At 48.0% G+C, this 19,959-nt stretch overlaps 1 protein-coding gene across 3 annotated transcripts in view; it reads right to left on the bottom strand.

Moving 5' to 3' along the window:
* Positions 1 to 19,959, bottom strand: part of LAMA5 (laminin subunit alpha 5) — a 162,587-nt gene that overhangs the window by 128,561 nt on the left and 14,067 nt on the right. The gene's annotated exons all lie outside the window — the stretch shown is intronic.

Raw genomic sequence — 19,959 nt, 5'->3', positions numbered from 1 at the left:
GACCACAAACACACAAGCCTTTCGGTAACCAACTGGGAACTCCCCTAGCTTTAAGCTGCAAATCTTGCTGGGGAACTCACCCCTGCAGAGCGGGTCTGAGGTGTTGAGTTGTCAAATCAAACCACTGCAGACAACAACACACACAAAGTGACTAACCCGAAAGGACAGCAGGGAGACCAGACTGGAACCCTGGGCCTTTAGCTCTTCAAAAATCAGGTCCCGCATTCCTTTCAGCAGCCTGACCACTATAGGGCAAAAATCGCTGACACATACACAAAGTCAGTGCACTGCAGCACGGATCGTGGGGAAACTTCTGCAAAGTGACTATTGAACATTTACTGTAGGGTGAGGGCAGGGAAAGGAAGGGGGGAGATAAGCCCCAGGGAGGGGTCTGTAGTGTTTCTATGCAGAAACAGTCAGTCAGTTACCAGGACAGGAGAGCCATCTATGCTTTCTTCAGAGGCAGCATCAGGTAGAACTGAGCAGCCAACATCATGTGCAAGCCATGGAGGCCAGAGCCCAGATTTGCGCTCCTTGCTGTTTGTGTGCACCAGCAACATTCAGGTGTTTTACCCACATGAATAAGAAGGACGCACTTGCACGCCCCATTGAGGCAGGTGCTAGCAGGATGAGAACAGAGCTGCAGAGGCAAGTATGGGACCACACGGCATGTTAGGAAGGAGCATAATCTAGCAGTTAGTACACTAGCCTGAGATCTGGGTTCTAGTCCCGACTCCGCTACCTAAAGACTGAACCTTGGTAAAAATCACAAACTCCCTCATGCCTCAGTTTCTCCTGCTTACTGCCACCTGCAAGCGTCGGTAATACAAGAGTGCTGAGGGGCTAAACGTTTGCAAGGCACACACTGATTCTTAGATTAAAAGGCATTGGAGAAGAGCAAATATATTATTATTCTCAGCAAATACCTTGGGGGTGGGGGGACAAATCTCTGTTTATTGGGGGGGGGGGAGGTAAGAAGGACAGACAAATTTTCAGTGGTCTTCAGCAAAACCTGACCTAGCAATATAAAGGAAAGCTATGTTTCTGGTGGGGGAGAGCACAGCGGAGAAAGTATCTGTCACATGAAGAACTCAGGGATGCTTTCATACAAACACTTATTCAACACCCAAAGCAGTTGTATTTAAACACACACCAAGTAGCTCTTGGCTCACCCAGAAAAGCATGACCTTAAACAAAAACAAGGAGTCCTTATGGCACCTTAGAGACTAACAAATTTATTTAGGCATAAGCTTTCATGGGCTCGAACCCACTCCATCAGATGTATGGAGTGGAAAACACAGGAGCCGGTATAAATACATGAAAGGATGGGAGTTGCCTTACAAAGTCTGAGGTCAGTCTAACGAGACAATTAATTAACAGCAGGATACCAAGGGAGGAAAAATAACTTTTAAAGTGGTAATGAGAGTGGCCCATTTCAGACAGTTGACAAGAAGGTGAGTAACAGTAGGGGAAAATTAGTATTGGGGAAATTGGGTCATTACAAAACCTAAACCTAACCACTCCCAGTCTTTATTCAGGCCTAATCTGATGGTGTCCAGTTTGCAAATTAATTCCAGTTCTGCAGTTTCACGTTGGAGTCGGTTTTTGAAGTTTTTTGTTGAAGAATTGCCACTTTTAGGTCTGTTATTGAGTGACCAGAGAGATTGAAGTGTTCGCCTACTGGTTTTTAACTGTTATGATTCCTGATGTCAGAGGTGTGTCCATTTATTCTTTTGCGTAGAGACTGTCCGGTTTGGCCAATGTACATGACGGAGGGGCATTGCTGGCACATGATGGCATATATCACATTGGTACATGTGCAGGTGAACGAGCCCCTGATAGTGTGGCTGATGTGGTTAGGTCCTATGATGGTGTCCCTTGAAAAGATATGTGGACAGAGTTGGCAACAGGCTTTGTTGCAGGGTTTGGTTCCTGGGTTGGTGTTTTTGTTGTGTGGTGTGTAGTTGCTGGTGAGTATTTGCTTCAGGTTGGGGGGCTGTCTGTAAGCGAGGACTGGCTTGTCTCTGAAGATCTGTGAGAGTGAGGGATCGTCCTTCAGAATAGGTTGATGATACGCTGGAGAGGTTTTAGTTGGGGGCTGTAGGTGACAGCTAGTGGCATTCTGTTACTTTCTTTGTTGGGCCTGTCTTGTAGTAGGGGACTTTTGGATACCCTTCTGGCTCTGTCAATCTGTTTCTTCACTTCACCAGGTGGGTACTGTAGTTTTAAGAACGCTTGATAGAGATCCTGTAGGTGTTTGTCTCTGCCTGAGGGACTGGAGCAAATGCGGTTGTATCTTAGACCTTGGGTGTAGATAATGGATTATGTGATGTGATCTGGATGAAAGCTGGAGGCATGTAGGTAAGTATAGCGGTCATTAGGTTTCCAGTATAGGGTGGTGTTTATGTGACCATCACTTATTAGCACTGTAGTGTCTAGGAAGTGGGCCTCTTGTGTGGACTGGTCCAGGCTGAGGTTGATGGTGAGGTGGAAACTATTGAAATCTTGGTGGAATTCCCATGGGTCCAGATGATGATGTCGTCATCAATGTAGCACAAGCAGAGTAGAGGCGTCAGGGGACGAGAGCTGAGGAAGCGTTGTTCTAAGTCAGCCATAAAAAAGTTGGCATACTGTTGACCTTAAACAACCTAATTTATAATCTGCCTAGCAAGAGGTAATGAGACACACAAAGTGGCTAAGGTAGTATCTTATATTGGACCAACCTCTGTTGGTGAGAGAGATCGACAGAGCTACAACACCACTGCATGAGGCAAGTGGTACAGCAACAGTGCTTCAGCAAACCATAAATGGGGGAGGGGGAAGGAGTCGCACACTTCGTTGCTTCTTTGGGTAGAGTTCATTGCATCCTATTGCTCACTGGGCCCCACTTAATACCTCCTCCCTGTCAAGACCAATGGAAACCTTCGTTTATCAGAACTTGCCTCGCTCTGAGTGTATCATGATCTCAGTGCAAAAGGGAGCAGAGAACCTACCCAGCCCACAGTGCTACTGAGTAGGTTACTGAAGGCATGTTTGCCCAAGTGCACAAAGGTCGCCAGAAGAAAGATGTGATAGTAAGGACTACGCCTCCTAACCTTACCCCTAATGGAGAGATGAAGAGCAAAGGAGAGAGGGTAGACACAAAAATGGAAGGGTTCTATTGGTCGTGTTCTAAAGGCACACAGAGTTTGATATTTGTTGGTGGATACAGTTGGAATCTCAGATTTACCCTTCAGGCGACCCTCTGCACTTTGCCTCCCCAGCTGCATGTAACAGCTTGAAAACAGGGGTTCTTTGGAAGGCAGCTCAACTGCCCAGGCCCCTGAGAGACTGACCTGCCCATCACTGTTCTCAGTGCTCTCCAACATCTTCACTGTAGGTGCAAATAGTGCCTTACAGTGCACACGCTTACCAGCACACCTGTCCTCCCTTGCCACCCCCCTGCCCAGCCCTTGAACCCAGATAAGGGGATCCCACAGGAAGAACAAAGCCAGAACTTCAGGAAAGGTGCGGTTAGAAAAAACGTGCAGTGTCCTAGGAGGAGCGGGGAGCGGGGGAGGAAGAGAGAAGAGAATGTGTCATTTCGTAGGGAGGTTAAAAAGAAGAAAAGGGCAGCAAGCGCTGAACTGGCTTCCTTATCCGGGCTCCAATCTGATAAAATAGGTGTAAACCGAATTTCAAAAGCTGCTGGCTGAACAAATAAGGGAGCTGGCTTTTTGTGAGCGGATTAGCTCATGTAAAGGCAGCCCCAGCACGGCAGGCAGAGGGGCCACAGAGCAGCGTGCTCCAAAGGGCTCCTTAGAGAAAACACTCAAATATTTAAAATATTGGTGGAGAGGGAGAGAAGAGGTGGTGGGGGGGGGGGGGGGGGGGAGAGACAACAGGGCAAGATTGAAAGCAATTTGCTTCTTATCTGAAAGAGCCACTGCACGCCCCCCAAAAGCATTTGGGCAGTTCACATTGGTATGCTGGAGTAATACCATTAATCCTGATTAGTGTGGGTGGTCTTACGCAGGGGAAGGGCAGAGGAATTCCAGCCTAATGCATTAGGAAGTGTTGCCAAATGCAACCAATGCAGGGGACCCCACTGGAATCACCATTCAACGTGGGACACCACGAATGTAACTGATTTGCACCAAGAGTTGAGAACCACTGGGAATTCCCGGAACTTGTGAATGAATGTCTTCGCTATGCACGAACATGCACTGGCTTAACAGTGTGTTTTTAAATTGACTTAGTGAAACACCTATCTAGATACGTATGCAGTGTTGTAGCCCTGTTGGTCACAGGATATGAGAGACGCAAGCTGGGTGAGGGAATATCTTTTGAGACGCACACAGTGTAAGCTCAAAAGCGGTCATAGAAGACAGTCCATTAAAAGATACTATCGCGCCCAACTTGTCTCGATCTAGCTAGATACAGTTCCCATAACCACAGCCTCCAAGTATCTCACAGTCTCTAATGTATTAGTCCTCCTAACAGATCTGTGAGGTAAGGCAGTGCTATTATTCCCATCTTACAGACAGAGAACCGAGGCACAGAAACACTAAGGCCCAAATTTGTAAAGGTATTTAGGCACCTAACGCCCATAGGAGTTAAACACCTAAATACCTTTAAAAAACTGGGCCAATGTGACTTGGCCAAGGTCATACAGGAAGTCTGTGGCAAAGCAGGGATCTGAACTCAAATCTCCAGAGTCCCAGGCTAGCATCTAACCACTTCTTCTGGTACAGTGTTGCCAAGGTTCACAATTTTATCCTTCGTCTCATGACATTTCGCGTTTTTCCTTGAAGTCTCAGCTCTCCAAACAGCAAGGGGAGTTACTGCATTCACATACAACGAATCCCAGGTCCACTGCACACCCATAGAAATCAGGGGCCTGCCAGAAGGGGATTATAAGGATGGGTGTCTAACAAGAGCCAACTGCAATTTATCATGCAAAGAAACAGGGCTCCTAAGTGGGCATTTCAGCTGCTTCCCCAGGTGACAAATTAAGGCAGGAATAAGAATGATATTTCAGTCTAGCACTAATTCTGCACAGAGACCTCCCCAGGCTCCTTAACAAGGCATATTAATTTTTCTCGCTGTCAGGGGGCAAGCAAGCAGTTTAAACATTTTCCTTTGGTTTCTATGGTAACTCTCAAACACATTTTTGGAGTATCTTATCAGCATAGTGTTAGTGGCCCTTCTAAGTGGCTCCAACACGTTGGCCTTCGAAATCCAGAGGAAAAGCTCTGTGTGCATACTTCGCAGAGCAGACAGACACATTCAATGGGACATTCCTATGAACAAAGAACATTTCTTCACTGTACATTTTGTGTGTTATTTAAGTGACAGTAGTGCTGATCAAGGCTGGTCGGTAAGGCAACATAAATACACAGAGTAAAATACAGTCCTTTGAGCCAACAGATTATAATCTAAATAGATAAGATAAACAAAGGAAGCATCTCCATTTTACAGCTAGCGAACGGGAAGGCAAAGAGATTAAGGCCTAGTCTACACCTAGAAGTTTTGCCAGCACAACGAAGTCAGTTAGGAACGCAAGCTGTTTGGGGCAGGGCCCAGTTTTCTGTTCTGCGTTTGCACAGCACCTAGCACACTGGGGTGCTGGTCCTTCACAAGGACTCCTAAGCATGGTGGTAATACAAACCAACAATCAAATAAAGATAAAAATAGTCCTAGTGCATTTATACTGGCCAAAGAGGGAACTGGTATAAGATATACCAGCAAAAGCGTGCTTTTGCTAACGTAAGCTGCATCTTCATTAGGTATCCCTAGACCAGCGAACTCTTTCTAGTGTAGGCAAGGGCTAAGTGACTTGCCCAGAGTCACACAGTAAGTTTGTGGCAGAGCCAGGACCTGAACAGAAATCTCCTGAATCCTAGTCCATCCTCCCTGTCTCTGCACACATTCACTATAAACGTGAGAGAGAAGGCAGCCAGTCAGTGAGAAAGAGGGTGCAGTTCAGAAGTTACATTAATACCTGAGCATAAGACATGCCATTAAATGAATAATGAATCATCCGTTTATTAGCACCTTTCAGCCCGAGACCCTCATGCCACTCAGGAGAATCATTATACCCCACCGCTAAAATGCGGCCTTCTCTAGGGTGCAGTGTGGCAACTACAGCATGAAACCGAGGGTCTGTAATTGGAAGAAAAGAGGACCTTGTTTCATGTGAAACTGCCAGGAGAATTTAGGAAGCAGAATAGAGATTATCCTAGCTGGAATGTGCCTAGGACACCAGGGCTAACACCCGTATGCTTGCAAAATAGTGCCACGGAATCATCCCTAACCATCAATGGCCAAGACTTCTGTTTTACACGTCGTCTCAAAGATGGCAGTTCCCAGAAGCAGGATGCCCCCTCTTCAGTCTGGGGTACTAGCTCAGCAGCGAGAGTGAGAGACGAATGCCACCCACTGAATCAATGCCTCTTCCTGCAGCAAGCTGCATTTCCCCTGGTAGCACTGACCGCACCCAACCCTGCTCAGCCCAGAGAACTCTCAAGACCACAGCCAGCTGTGATCTGGCTCCAAGGTACTTCTTACTACTCTCCCCGGAAGAGCTCTCAGACAACAAGAGCCACTCCTCTGGCAGGGTGCGTTGGACACGGTCTTTTGTTATGGCATTCTCAGCCTGTCGGCAAAGCGGCAAGTTAAATGGGTCAACCAGTCTCCCCTAAGCATCTATGTAGACAGTCACCAGCTGATCACAACCAAGTCATGGACTACATCGTTTATGGCTCTGTCTGCACTAGTTAAAAATCAGACATGCAAATGCACCACTGTTGCTACCACTAACAGGGACTTACAGGTCTGACTTCACCACTGTAGATACAGCCGATAAGATGACCTTTTGTAGTGTAGGAAAGGCTTAAAGTTATCATGTGAGGAGGGTCCCCTACTATAACAGTTAAACTTGTGAAGATGGAACTGAAATGTGTTGTAACCAAGTTACTGAATCATGCTGGAAAGTCCAGGCATAGAACATGTTTAAAACACAGTTGAGCCACATCTACACATGGAAAATTGTATCTATGCTAGGGCGCTACGGGTATACACCAACCCCCCCAAACACAGCAATTCTGGGACTAACAAGACTTTGGAACCTGTCTGGTTGTAGCTAGCACAGTTCTTCTCCATGTGTGGAGAGGGCGAAAGGATAACGCCAAATACTGCTGGTCGGGCTTCACTTCCAGAGCTGCAGGAAATCCATGCAAATTCTGATGCCAACATCAGTTACAAGTGTTTCCTTGGGCTGCCCTTTTGAAGCCTGGAAGAACAAAGCAACCTTGGCAATTGGCCACGTTGGAATATAAATATTTCTCTCCCTTGCTTAAGCTAAGCAGCTATCCTGTTGCAAACCTGCAAATGTGGGGGGGATGGGGAGGAGGAAGGAAAGGGAGGGAGACAGATTACCTAATAACTGGCACAGTATGAGATCTCAGCATGCCCCAAACCCATACAAGGTTTTCAGGTGATCAAAGGTAAGAGTTGTGCAACTCTCCTGAACTTTAGAGGAATCTTGCATTCACAAGCACCATGAAACACACACTAGTCAGCAAGTCTTCGCCATCATGGGTTTTATGAGAGGGTCTTGCTATTAAGGCACTAGACTAGGACTAAAAGTCTGAGTTCAAATTCCAGCTCTGCAACAGACTTCCTGTGTGACCCTGGGCAAGTCATTTAATCTCCCTGTGCCTCATTTCCCCAGTTGTAAAAGAGAGGATATTGCCTCCTTTCCCCTACCCTTTGTCTGTCTTATCTAGTTAAAGAATAAGCTCTTCAGGACAGGGACTGTCACTTATGTGTATATACAGTACCTAGCACACTGGGGCCTGGTTTAAATTGAGCCAATTTTAGACACTACAGGAATATAAATAATTTACAAGCAGTTCTCGTCTCAGCCAGTCAAGGCCCTGACTATGCTATGTTTGAAGCCATAGTTGCTGTGAACAGATTTCTAGCATATGATCCCAACATGTCTAGGCAAGTAGATCCTTCTAAAAAACTAGTGCTACAGACATACACAGGCCATGTCTACAATAGCATTTTTCAACAAGTTTCCCCACTATTATATTACCCTTCAGAGCTGGCTCAGCTGATAGTGGTACAAATGCCTGTGCACGGTCTGCATTCGCACTCCCTCCCTCATTGCTAGCGGCAGTGGCGACCTGCAGCTACAAAGTTTTGCTAGCGTAGACACAATCCTGGGTAGCTGGTGCTAACATTTGAACAATGGCATAGATGGGGCCTAATGGGACTCAAGAACACACAAAGTCTTCACAAGCACACCAAGCAAAGAGAGCCACTGCATATATAGCCCCATCTACATGGGCTCCGAACCAAGAAAACCAAGATTTTAAACTCTGAAGCCCAATCAGAGATAAAATGTTTTCCTGGGTAGTTTGGTTGGCAATATAGACAAAACCAAACTACCTGTAAAACTGTTCCTAAAAGCCACGTTGAAGCCTAGCCAGGACCCTAGTACTCACCGAGTTTGGGTGGGTGCAGACTTTCTGAAGGACTGAAAAAGCATTAAGCAACAGCTTTTGCAAACAGTTGGCGCAACAGTGAAGTGATGATGAAGCTAGAGGTACAGAGCTATGTTTGCAGTCTCCAAGTTGGTGTTTACAATTCGAGGCCATGTGTAAATGCCAAAAAGCCATTTTTTGCTCCTTTCCCCCCATCAATGCTCAGCACTGTTACACATTTAACCAAATCCAAGAGATGCCTTCTGCAGCATGCTGGTTACTTTTGGCCATATCCGCACGCTGCTATCACAATGATGGGGCCACATAAGGATCTAAATCGACAGATCTGAGCAGAGCATTGATATGCTGGGAACCTAGTGATTTGTCAAAGCAGGCAAAGAAAGATGGGGAAAGGGCAGGTACAAATTCTTATGGCAAAAATTGTGGTGACCCACCACATTAGGTTCTTTTATGACCTCCTCTGCTGCAATGATATGAATCACTGCACAGACTAGGAATGGTGCAAATACCACAGCAGCAAAGACACTATGCAGGAGACTTAAACCTGTTTTCAATCAAATTGTCTTGAATTTGAGGAAGGGACTGGAGGATTTAATGAGTACAAACTGGTTTACATTTAAACTTTAGCGGTATAACTACTCAGAGGTGTGATGATTTTATTTTTTTGCTACTATAGTTATGCAAGTAAAAGCGTTAGCGTGTGGATGCAATTATATTGTATAAAAGGTGCCTTACACCGGTTCCCAAACTGCTGCAGGCCCCTGTAGCAGGCACCAAGCTTACAGTGAAGGAAATACCTCACTGGCACGTCACACGTACAGAGAGGTCACAATCCCATTTGGGACCAACCTGGTAAGTCGTTCCTGTCTGGTTGGTCAGTGATCACATTAACGATGGGCTGTGGCTTTGCCAAAGGGCAACAGGTACTTGCACTGCCCCAGGAGCAAACCACGGACTAGACTGCGAGTCTTCGCTGCCAGCAGAGGGTGTGGTTTTGCCATGGGATTACTGATGCACGTTACCTATAAAATCCTAGTGCAGACAAGGCACAGAAGTTCTACTACAAGGTAACTTACAAGACAAATTAGGGGAGCTCTGCCATGGGTTGGGGACAGGTGCCTGGTCTCCCTCGGCTGGGATTTTACAGAGGGATGGCTAACAGGCATTAGTCACCTTGTTTTCAATGAAGACAACCACAATCTGGCCCTCAATTCCCCCTTACTCTGGGAGAGGAGAGGGAGAGAGAAGTACTCTATACCAGCCCTGTGCCAGGCACAGGCTACTTCCTCCTCGTGGCACATCAGCTGCATTGGCCAGTGCATTGCAGGATACAGTGGCCAGTTCTGCTCACCCCGGCCCCTCCACCCACCCACGTACGCAGAAGAGAAAGTAGCAACCTGGCATCAGGCACCCCCGCATTTCCCAGCAATCTGGGTAGGCAGCAGGGGGCACGATCTCTCCCTGGATCAGAGGTGTCTCAGTCCACTTCCTAGTAAACAGGTATCCACGTCACAGAGCCCTACACGATCACAATGGGCAGTCGCAGCACAGGGTTAAGAAGAGAATGGCCACAGCCACTGAATTATCCAACCTAGCAGCAGTTTCTCCAGATCAGAGTTGGATACATTAGCTAGCAGGACACTGGGAAGAAGCTTGCAGTTCAGGAAGCAACACTGCAATTGTTTTGTGAACAGAAGGCTTGCATACTGCAGCGCACTCCCTATTTGCCACAATGCCATGTTAATAAAGGCCCTTTGATGTTCACAAGTGACAGGTAAGTGCTGGAAACAATGAGTTTGCTTTGCTGAAAGGGTGGGCACAAAACGATTCTCCCAACACGGATGTGCAATTATCTCAGTTGTCTGACTCGGGGGATGTGCATGCCCAGCTACCCCATCTGCTCCTGCAATGACACTAACTGGACCAGCACCTTAGGTGCATTTTGGGGCCACACAGATGTGTGCCTAAAAATCCTTAGCCAATCTCACCCAGCCTCTTACTTGGCACAGCATCTTCATCCTGAAGGATCCCAAAGCTCTTTACAAAGGAACGGACATATACAAGACCCACTTCCTGCACTTTGAAATGCTGCCACCTCTGGAGTGGAACATAGCAGCTTTTCGTAAGCAGCCACTTCACTCAATTCAAGGCAGGGAGTGAAGAATGGAATTCCAGGAGACATTTTAGGAAGGCAACATGTAACTCCAAGTGAATATGCATTTTACAGTCTCTAAACTCATCAGAACTCTATCTTCAATATTTAAATATTGGCAGAGGCAGATGTAAGGGGCGAGTGAATTTGACTGTATTTACTCAGGCTTCTAATTTGAGTCTTGCTGACAATCCACTCAGAGGTCATCACAAACGGATGATCCTAGGGACTCCCAACAAACCCATGAGCCAGAGAAAGGTAATGCGACTCGCCAGGGAGTGTCACAGTTAGAATGCAGAAAGAATTAAAAAACAAAAACAAAAAACCCACACTCCACAAAACCCAGCCACCAGGCAAAGGGAGAGGTGCACACAGCACTGTCAAGAAATGTTCTAGAATACATGCGGTTCATGTGAAACAAATGGTCATTGCTCTTTTATCATTGTAATACTTTTGCAAGCTTAAAGGTGCCTTCCCCCCCCCCCCCCCAAGGACCTACATTATAAGCCACACAAAGATCCCTGTCAGGCAGGGGAGTATTATTGCCATTTTACAGATAGGGAAATGGAGGCACAGAAAAAGCTAAGCAACTTGCCCAAGACCAGACAGCATGTCAGTGGCAGAGCTGTGAATAGAACCATTCTCTCCAGGCTCCTAGTCTTACCTGCTAACTACTAGGGCACACTTTCTCTAACATCTTCTTGAACTAGGAAAGTACAGATCTCCCTGGGTAAACAGCAACTGTGACCCGGACAGTTATGGTTTGTTTTAACTTGTCTAGCATTAGAAATTTTTCAACAGACCAAATGCATCCAGTCTCCCTCCCCCGGCGCACACATGTTCACACCCAGTTCAACTGAAGCACTTGTTTACCTGCTGCCCTACCAATCAGGCACTTTCCAGGAGAACAGCAAGAAAATTACAGCGCCAGCCTTCCAGCTATTCATTACAAGCCAAACCTGCTGATATTCCCAGCTCCTAGCTGCCTGACCTCTCTCACCCTACGGCTTTCTCCTAATCACTGAAGAATCCCAGTAAGCATAATAGAAGTGCCTGGCCTGAGGCGGTAGAGTAGCATGGCTATGCAGGAGGCTCAGGTAACAGTCTAGTTCTCTTCATTTCTCGCCACAGGCTGCAACTAAAATAAGCAGCTAGATATACAGTAGTTTGCAAAATTCTGGTGAAAATTTGCACATTCAAAATCACTTTCACCAGCATTTCAGTGGCACAGACAGTGCTGCCATTGGGCATGGTATAAGCCATCCTGGTTTCCTGGAACCACAGGTCAAGTCCAGGCAGGGTCAACTCAGCCTTTCTGAATACTAGGCAGTTTTTCAGCAAGGACTCTTTTGAATAAAGACCAAAAGCAACAGCAAAAGCTTGTCTATTGTCAGACAACAACATGGCACCTTAGAAAGGGCTTGCCTCAGTTTCTTCGGCCAAAACTAAACTTCTCCTCCATTGCTGGCTGCCACCCTTCCACCCCAGAGGTGACTGCATTTCAGCAACACTAGATATAGGAGTAAAGTGCTTTGTAATCCCTTCAAGGTGATAAGCACTATGGGCATGGCTACACTTGCGCGTTAGAGGGCATTAAAGCAGCCCAATGCGCTCTAACTCACGACGCATCCACACTGGCAAGGCACGTAGAGCGCTCTGACTCCGCGGCTAGAGTGCTCCTGGTACTCCACCGCAATGAGTGGAATAATATTTGATGCCCCCCTCCCCCCCCGCTGGAGCGCCGCAGCGCCAGTGTGAACGCCCTGGTCTGTTAATGTGCACCGATCGGCCTCCAAAAGTGTCCCAAAATGCCTGTTCTAGCCACTGATAAGTCTAAAACATCACCCTCAAGATAAGCAAGGTTCTGATTGGAACGACTGGCAGTGCCTTAGCAATGGGGCCACAGGTGATAATGGGCAAAGTATTGTATCGGCTCTTGCTCTAATTTTGCTGCAAAAATCTCTCCAAACCCTGAATGTTAGAAGCTCCCCTACCTCCATCCTCAGCCTAAAAACTCAGAATCTCTATTTCACTCTAGGCTACCCACTACTGAGAAGACTCTTCTGTGAGCTAGGACAAGTTTAGCTTCTATCGTGGGGGTTTCTTTTTATTGGTGATTTACTATCTTGATATGCGTTTCATGGCCTAGTGCAAAGCCCATTGAAGCTTGTGAAAAAACTCAGTCAGCACTGGATAAGGCCATAAGCTATAAGTGACAGCTACTTAAACACACTTCAGATGGGAAATAAACTTCATACAAATTACAACCATATGTGCCATGTTTTACTTCAATTCTAGTCTTTGCATTCTTTTTCCTATAGCAAACAACCAATTATAATGATAATTGGGTAATGAGGGTGGAAAGAAAAGAGGAAACCACAGCTCCTGGCTGGTCCGTTTCGCTTCAAGGAGGAGAATTCTGTTTCTTTTACAATGTCATGAGGTTATCAGAATGGGTTTCGCACATCATCCCATAGAAGGGCTATAGAGATTCAGATCTAAGGCCCAGACAGCTCCCACTCTGCTCCAGCGCTAGGAATCCGAAGGAGTTGGCAGTACGCACTGATGGGTCAAAGGTGCAAGTGGAGTGTTAGATCTTCCAGACAAAAAAAAATAAATAAATAGAAATAAAGAAACCTCTCTCCTTATCAGCAGAAAAGGAGAACTGCCAGCACAAGAATTGGAAGAATGGCAGCTTTGAAATAGTCAACGGATTCTTCAAAAGCATAAGTATTTCAATGTCAGTTTAAAACAAGCTGGAAAAAAAAATTCTTGCAGAGAAAGGACTATTCATTACAGGGTATTGTGCCAATTTAAAAAACAAACAAACAAAAAAAACCCCACAGCATTTGATCTCTCCCCCCAATCTCTCTCTCTCTCACACACACACACTTCTTCCTTTGTTTTTGGAGCAACAAGAAAAATGAAAAAGTGTCTCCACCTGCTTAGTAGCGGCCATATTTAAACACACACACACACACACACACACACACACACACGAAAATAAATAATCCCCATCCCATGGACAAAGGCATCCTTCCTAGGAATAGAGAAAAGCAGTCAGAAGTGCTCAGACTGGGGGACGGTTTGCTTGTCTTTTTTAAACATTAAAAATTCATGTCCTCTCTACTCTGAAAGCTACTCTGCGACTGAAGAGCCAGTGACCCTATCATGAGTCAAGAGACTGTAGCCTCAACAACTTAAGAGGGGAAGGGATGTTTCATCAGACTATTTAGCGGGCTTTATTTGTGTTAACTCTTCTGAGTGCCGATGGCTAACACACACTTTGGAGAAAGAATGCCTTTGTTAAAGGGTTTTACCCCTCACCCCTTCAACTGAGGTGCAGGAGCTCACAACAAACATCCCTAAGCCCCACTACTCCTCCCCACAGAGGTCCTCCAACAAGAAGAGAGATTATTATTGATGGTCCTGATACTTCTAAAAAGGTAAAAAAAAAAATAAAAAAAAAATTATATAAAGAAGTCCTGACTGCCGCATCTCTGGCAGTAGCAGGGCATGCTGGGCCCTTTAAGGCAAGCTGACCACTTGCCACATAAGCCTGTTCAAGCAGCACGGCATTTTGTGACTAGTACTCTAGGAGGGAGGGAACTGTAGCCGTGGCATGCTGCAGGAGGTGGCAGGGATATCGAAACCCCTCCCTTTCAGAACTGTTGTAAGTCCGTCCACAGATGGAAAGACAGGAACCCTTGGGGTGCAGCTGCTGTTGGGTTTCTCCAACATAGGCTTGGGAAAGAGCATTGGAGAGGACTAAGGATTTCTTGGCAGAGAGCTGAGAAGGTGGGTAAGGAGAAACCCCGGACAGGGGAATTTGTGTAAAGAGCTTCTCTCTGGGTGGAGGAAGTGACTGTGTGCATGGAAGCAGAGCTTGCAGAAAGCAGGAGGCAACAATCTGCTTCCTCTGAGAAGCCCAGGTTTGGAGTTCTCAGTAGAGGGAGGGAGTGCTCTCCTTCATCCACCCCCCAGCGTAACTGGGTGATGAGCTTGCTATAACCCAGACCACAGATGAGAAGAGCAGACGATCCAGCCAGCTACAGTTCAGGCTGGACCCTTCTATCGTTTACATCTTGTACACCAGCCACTGGGACAGAGCAGGCCCTTGGGACAAACACCTGCAAAGACAGATCCCAATGAGGAGGTGATGTATCTTGAAGTATTATGGCCAGGTTGTCCATATATGATGGACGTCGGTTAACCCAGCAGGGGTGGAATTCCATTTGGCAGGGTTGGTAAAACACCTGGTCACCCTAATGAAAAAGTGAGGCAGCAACTACATCACCTTAGGACCTAGTCAGAGGTCCAAAATAATCAGAGGTGCTCAAAATCCCACAAACCTAATTTATTTTAAATTAAATACTTCGCAGAGCACCATTAAATTGATAGCTAAGGCTCCTTTGTAGCTGCAGCACCAGAGGTATCTCAGCATGACCAGGTACGGTGAACTGCCTTACATGTGTGTATCCATGTGGTCTTTGGTTCTTGTGTTTGGATGGATGCGCTCTGTTCTAGGATCACTATGGAGACCACTGTGATGTTCTAAGGAACGAGGACCTCAGTTCCCATCCCAAGCCGAATGTTTCCAAGCAAGCATCAGCAATGCAACAGAGAATCGTGCCAACCACCAGCAGAATGGGCTTCCTTTATTAGTAATTTCTCTCAGGGTGTATCAAGGCTGTTCTTGATGTGGTTTTAGAATAACTAGGACTCAGCTGCATGCTAACCCCCACCCATCCACACCTCACTGGAGATAGGAGAAGTGCAGACTAGCTATTACTGTGCCGGTCCCCCAAACCACCAGGTTAAAGGATAAACTGATATTTCTAAAGGAAAATAAGAACGGACTGGACACAGGTGGAGAAAGAGTACCGTGAATTGTGCTTTTCCTTCACATCTCTCCTTTAACAATGCACGAGGTTAGGCTGTTTACTTACCCATGAAAAATGGTAAGAACTTTCTCTGAATGCAGATGCCAGTGGAGATTAGGGATTTAATTGTTCACTTAGGGCAGGGGTGGGCAAACTTTTTGGGCCGAGGGCAGGGGGTTGGGGTGCAGCAGAGAGTGCAGAGTGTGGGAGGGGGTGCAGTGTGCAGGAAGGGGCTCAGGACAAGGGATTGGGGCAGAGGAGGGGTGTGGACTGTATGAGGGGGCTCAGGGTAGGGGATTGGGGTTTGGAGGGGGTGCTGGGAGTACGAGGGGGCCCAGGGCAGGGGTTTGGAGGGGTGCAGCAAGGAGCTCAGGGCAGGAGGTTAGGGTACACGGGGTGTGGCAGGGAATTGGTGCGCAGTGCAGGCAGGGTGCGCAGTGCAGGCAGGGGGCTTAGGGCAGGGAGTTGGGGGGCAGGGTGCAGGAGGGGTTTGGGCTCTGGGATGGCAGTGGTGCACACCGGGGCCAGAGCAGACTCCCTGCACACCTGCCCTGTCCCCGGCCACACGCCGCTCCAGGAAGCGCTGCAGCCCCTGGGAGATGGGGGGCGAAGGGCTCTGCGTGTGCTGCCCTTGCTGCGCCTCCAGGTACCTCCCCCAAAGCTCCCATTGGCTGCAGTTCCTTGTTCCCGGCCAATGGGAGCTGTGGGGGGTGGTGCCTGCAGGCAAGGGCCCCGGGGGCCGAAGGGACATCGGGCCAGCTGCTGCTGAGAGCGGTGCGGGGCCCGTGCACCACGGTGGGCAATCCCGCTGGCCGGATCCAAAGCCTTGAGAGGCCGGATCCGGCCTGCGGGCCGTAGTTTGCCCATCCCTGACTTAGGGACTGCTTGTTAAAAGTGGAACACATGCCAAAGCTGTATGTACATGACTGCATGCCTGGCTCACACGGACATCTCTTCTATGTCCACCCCTTGCATGGTTAATCTTTACACAATACAGGCCCCAAGCAGCAGTCTACGCTGTACAATAAGAAAGAGGAAGTGAGACTTGTGAACAGGAAATAGACTCCAGGAAAACACACCTCCTTTTGGAATGAGTTTCCCACTTAACAAGAATCAGTCTGATCCAGGGATAAAGGCAACCACTGTGTATTGCGACGACTGACACCTTTACTTCTCAACTAAAGGGGCTTAGAAAATAAGCTAATTAGCTGGGCCACTGGGTCTCTAAGGGAGCTCTTTTCTTCAGAGCCTGCAACTTTCAGCTCTTCGAAAACCCAGCAAACTCCTACGTCACAAGGAACGAGGTCAATGATCCACCTGCAGTAGTGCTGAAACAATTTGTACAGCAGGGGAGCTGAGAGCCAATGAGCCAAACTGTAAACCCTGTATCTCATGGAAACCACTTCAAGCTGGGGGTGCAGCAGTACCCCTACTTCTAGCACCTATTAGGGATGTAAAAGGTTAAACAGTTAACCGGTAAGCATTAGACTTACCGGTTAACCATAGTTAACCGATAACCCCGGCAGCCCTGCAACAGGCTGGCAGGAGGGACTCCAGCCCCAGCCATGCCAGTCCACCCTCAGCCAGGCCAGCTGAGCCAGTAGGTCCCAAGTCCTGGCTGTGCCAGGCCCCTGCTGTGCCCCCAGCCCCACCTGACCCCCATCCCGCCAAGCCCCATACTGCCCGACCCCGTCCACCAGACCTCCCGCGAGCTGGTCCCAGCTACGCCAGACCCCGGCCACACACGCTGGACCCTGGCCCCCGGACACGCACACACCCACCCCCTGCGAGCTGGACCCCCAGCCCCTCACCATGCCAGCTCCCCCCCACCCCAGCTACCTCAGTTAACGGTTAACCAGTTAAACAAAATAATTAATCGTTTAACCAGTTTTTTTACCCATATTTACATCCCTAGCACCTATGTCCACTTATTCTGTAGCTTATGCATTTGTTACGGATACTAAACCAAGCACCTTCAAACTAGTCCTAACGTTCATCTATCTATCTATCCATCCATCCTTTTCCTCAGTCTTCTGTAAATTATTAATATGTGAAGCTTTTGAATAAGGAGAACTGGATTTGGAGTGTACATCTGGTAGAAGTTACTACCTGGACGTCTCTGAAGGATGAAACACTGTCATCTCTAAAGAGACAAAGACAAATGCATATGAATGTCAGTACAGAAAGTCAAAGATGAAGAGAAGGCGGCATTCTTCCTCTAGAGCAGTGCCCCACAACACACCAGATTAAGGGGTAATTGATTATATCCTGTAAGTACCTACATGGGGAACAAATATTTGATTAAAGGCCCTTCAGTCTAGCTGAGAAAGGTATAATGTGATGCAATGGAATTGACCCTAGAGAAATGCAAACTGGAATTAAGGTGTAAATTTTTAACAGCAAGAGTAATTAACCATTGGATAATTTACCACGGGTCATGGTGCATTCTCCAAGCCTCACCATTTTTATATCACGATTGAATGCCTTTTTAAAAGATGGGTTCTAGATACGGCATCAGCAGATGGGGTTCCAGTGATCCCTGCTGTGCCGAGGGCGCCATTTTGCACCACACAGAGCAACCTCGTATGCACTGTACATGCAAGGTCATGATGCGTGGAGGACATCGTTTTGCTCTACAAAAGCATCCTCTGCAAGTGTGATCACACACTATGCTCTTCTAAATGGTGTTCCCTGGGGTCCTGGCAGGAAAGCCTTCATTAAATTTGGGTCAGGCCGGCAAAAAGTTTGGGAACCCCTATTCTATGGCCTGTGGTATCCATGAGGTCAGCATCATAATTAGGGCTCCGTATTTGTCTCCGAGGTCACAGATTCCATGACTTCCTGCGACCTCCGTGACTTCTGCAGCGGCCAGTGTGGCTGACCCAAGGGCCACCCAAACAGCTGGCCCCAGGGCCTGCTGTTCAGGGGGCCCTGGGGACAGCCACACCGGCCACTGCTGGAGCAGCTCTGCAGCCAGCCACACCAGCTGCTGCTTTGGTGGCTCCAGGCAGCTGTCCCAGGGAGCACCCAGCAGCAGCCACCAATGCGGCTGGCCCTGGGGACAGCCTGAACAGTCGTGCCAGGGGTGGCGGGAGCTGACACAACTCGGCAGCTCGCAGTAGGTGGTGCCGGGGGGGAGGGGGAGACGGTGCCACGGGCTCTTCCTCCCACCAGGGCTTCCCCCAAGATTCGATCATGGGTATTTATGGTGTAAGTCATGGACAGGTCGTGGGCAAGAAACAAAAAATCACGGCCCATGACCTATCTATGACTTTTCCTAAAAATACCTGTGATTAAATTGTAGCCTTAATCAGAATGGTCACTTTTGGCCTTGGGATCTAGGAGAGAGTGGCCGGAAGGTATGAGGCACTGTCAGATCCTGCTCTTCCGGGCCTGGGATTTTTTTCCCCCCAAGTGGAGGCTGCTAGACAGGAAGAAATGTGGGCTTCAGAGAAGGAAATAAATACCTGAGAGGGTGTGAATCAAGACACACTGCAAAATTTCAATCTGGAGTTCTACCCACTGTGTTTAGGGGGGAATCATGGCAACTCCAGCATCAGCCAGGGCGGGCAACAGCTCTGTGGAAGCGGGGACGCTAAGCACCCCATCGCCACCAGTGCTGCAGTTATTAACCTTAGGCAAGCACCGGCATGAAGGTACTTCCATTTCCTGGCTGCAAGCATTCTTCTCCGCACAACGTACCATGAAACACCGACAATACAGAACGCTCTCTGGGGAGGCTTGGCCTGGTTCAGCTTCATGTCAGGAAGATGTCAGGCTCTGGCAGGGAGCCAGCCATTCATATTTCTTGAAAAAAGAGCCACCGGATTTATTACGTCTCTCGCTTCAAGAGTTGCTCAGCTAAAATACCTTCAATCGCGCCCTGTCCCTCCCGCCACCTGCAGCAAGTAGCAATCAACAGAACTATGGCAGGCAAGCACCACAGAGATTCACAGTCAATCCTCCCTGTGCTCTCTCCATGTAACCTACTGCTTGTGACAAAGGCTCCAAGGCTCTCGCTGATGGACTTTTTCCCCCTTCCCCAGCTGACCTGCTCAGCGCTCAAACGGAGCCTTCGCTTCCCCAGTGCATTGAGTATGAAGATCAATCTGCACGTGCCTTGGAGCAGTTCCCTATTATTTCATTGGGTAAAGCCGACGTGTCCCTGCACCCACTGACTTTCTATGGCAACTGCAGCATCACTTACAGCAAGCTGCCTCTCTGCCCAACACTCAGGTGAATACTGGCCTCGACACCTCCCATTTGGGAGGCCTTCACTGAAGAGTCAGCCCAGGCTCCTACCCCAATGCCTCTCCTGTCCACACGCAAAAACATCACTGGGGTGCTTTGAACATGGGCTAGCTGGCATGGCTCGGGGAAAAGGGGTTAGAGCCCAGGTTCTGCTTTCATCCAGGCTGCTGACCCACCC

Source organism: Trachemys scripta, chromosome 12 (genome assembly GCF_013100865.1).
Source record: "Trachemys scripta elegans isolate TJP31775 chromosome 12, CAS_Tse_1.0, whole genome shotgun sequence".
In the NCBI taxonomy this organism is placed as follows: domain Eukaryota; kingdom Metazoa; phylum Chordata; order Testudines; family Emydidae; genus Trachemys; species Trachemys scripta.
Note: the sequence above shows the minus strand (reverse complement) of the source record. Positions and strands in the feature narration are given on the sequence as shown.